Raw genomic sequence first — 2915 nt, 5'->3', positions numbered from 1 at the left:
TATATTTAAAATGACTTTTGTTTTAATCGATTTTAACACATACAAGTTATTTTCGAGTTTAGCAGAACAAATATGAATACCTTTTGAACTAATAAACCTTTTGTTGATATCAAAAGTTACTTTGTACATATTTTCTAGTAAACAAGAAATGAAGATTAGGTTCCTTCTCACTTTGGGTACATAATATACATTTTCAAACAAAATGTAAGAATCTCCAAAATATAATTTGACGTCTCCCATTGCTTCTACTGAAATGACTTCACCCGTTCCCACCTTGAAAGTCATTTCATTCTCTAAAAGCTGAGTCCAAGAACTAGTTTCCTAAAGAAAAGTGCAAATATGGTTAGTGGTGCCTGGATCTAATATCCAGGTTAAGTGAGAACTTTCCACTAAATATGTTTCAATTACAAGTAAATTTGATTTAGCTTGTTTTGTCTTTTCATCTCTTTTTTAAGCAAGATACTGCAGGCAAAACTAAAAGAAAAAAATGAATAAATAACAGACCAAACCCTAGACTAGAATCATCAAATCTCCATCTTCACATTTGAGTCCCCACAAAGTCGATCAAAATATAAACCATTTGGATATCTTCAACAATAGATGAGTAGTTTTAGATTGGGAAATGTTAAATGAGTAGTGAGCTTTTAAATAGGTGGCCTAGTTTTAGATTGGGAAATATTAGATGAGTTGCTTACCTTTTTTCTTTAAAAAAAAAATACGTGTAGAAATAGATACGTCAAATCGTGTGTTAGATACGTATCTGGAAAATATTTAGAAGTATCGGTATCTGATACATGCCTGATGCGAATTCTTTGCCTCACATGAAGTATTTGTGCTTCATAGCCTTAAATCGTCAGCGACTAGTATTATATTTAAATTTGACTTCTAGTTTGAGTACCCTTCTTCGATGAATTTATCAGAAGCTAGAAGTTGTATAATCGAGTTTGAGATTACTAAAAATTAAACAAATTCTATTAGACTTTATGCATCTAAATCCAATTTTTAGCAAAAAGTAATAAAATACCCATATATCTTTATTTATTTGCAACGATACTTTAGTGAGTCAGAATAGATGCTACTAATGGGTAGTCAAATATTCTTTCACGGAAGCAAGAAAATCTCGACTAAATGCTATATCCAGAATAACTCTTATTCCTATAGTCATTTAGTTACCATTTTCAGTCAAGAGCTTACTAACACTTGGTAACTCTTGTAAGTGTGACTCTCCATTTTTCAGATTTCATAGAACAATATGAATATGCCCTTGAATTGGAAGACAATGTTCAAGATAAAACTATGAAACCCTGTTTATTTATGAAGTTTGGGTTGTTCCAAATCTTATATTACAACCCTTCGAGGGGATCGCCGTGGTTAACGACTAACTAGTGCCGCCTAAAACAACAGCAGGCGCAACATAAGAATCTCATGATTCAAACTAATGGAAGAGACCGTAGGATATATTGACACGTTTCCTTCACCCATTTACTATGAACTACTTCCCCCATTCACTTTGTTATTATCCCATGCAAACACTTTCCTAATGGAGAAGTCACGGTAAAAGTGACACGAATCCGAGCATGGATTTCATGGTGTGAATTCTTGGGAACGTGAGAGCTAAAAATGATATATCGTATATATTGTTAATCTCCCACTAAAGTGTTCTAAATGTTTGGATATTCTTTTACTTAGGTGTATTCTGGCTAATTTAAACAACCTAAGTCTATGTGGTTTACCAAGTATAATGTTTATATTTGAATTTTAACCTACGATGTCTAAGTGATAAACCAGTTTTAAAGCCTCACACCGCTCATGCAAGCTCATAAAACCCATTAACAACGTTCAACATTTCGGTCATAATCCCTATGTAGAAGGTGTTACGTAAATCGTCAACTTAAATACTTCAAGTCTTAGATAGGATTATGACCCGATTGAGTTTGTAATCGAATTTTATAAGATAACGATCTATTTTAACTATTAAAATCAGTTGTTAACCTAAATGAGCATGCTGCTTATCTATGGTGTGAATTTTAAAAGTCTAATCCAATTTTATAACAACTTATAAAAATAGACGTGCTTTTCATTCATAACAAACATCAACGGTATTCAAACTTTAATATAACATTTATATTAAACTTTAGAAACCCACGCATAATATATATTATAACTAACTTATAACATATGATTATGCATGTGACATGCTTTCCTATGATGAGATTTTAAATCTACATGACATACTATATGCATATACATGTTAAATTTAAATATAACATGCATCACATGCATAATATATTTAAATAACACCAATAGGGTTCAACTTTGGCATCCTAAGAAAGCAAATAATAACTAATTATTACACAAAAAGTTCAAAACTTCTTGATATTGAAGTTGGACCGCTTGACTCGACCTGAACCGACCCCCAAATGCTCCAATTGAGGCTGAACCAGTCCAATTTGAGTTGAACCAGACAAAAAGTCAACTAAACTGGTCAAACTGGATTAACCCCGCGTGAACCGGTTCACGAGCGCACGTCTTTCTGGGCTGGGATGAGCAACGTTGAAACTCTCCATCCCAGCATTGTAACACCATGGGCTTTATTAAGAGCAGGGTTGCGACGCTCTGGGAAAACGTTGCAACGCTGCTTGGCAGTAGCTACTCCTCCAGGATTCTACTACGGACCTTGCTTGTGTCAATCTTCAATTATAGCCTAACTTTAATTTTATTGACTTTAATAAAATTACATACTCTAGTGCATACCCATAAGCTCATCAACCAAAAGCCAATTACAAATTAAACTTCATAATTAAAGAGAAATCTAATGCCAAAGTTGAATTTCTACCATATCAATCAACCAAACATGCATTCTTAGAAATTCACCCACCAAACTCAAATTAACGTTAATTGAGTACTTAAATCAT

Source organism: Benincasa hispida, chromosome 2 (genome assembly GCF_027475165.1).
Source record: "Benincasa hispida cultivar pf3 chromosome 2, pf3_genome.v1.1, whole genome shotgun sequence".
NCBI lineage: Eukaryota > Viridiplantae > Streptophyta > Magnoliopsida > Cucurbitales > Cucurbitaceae > Benincasa > Benincasa hispida.
The sequence above is the reverse complement of the archived record's forward strand: the minus strand, read 5'-3'. Positions refer to the sequence as shown.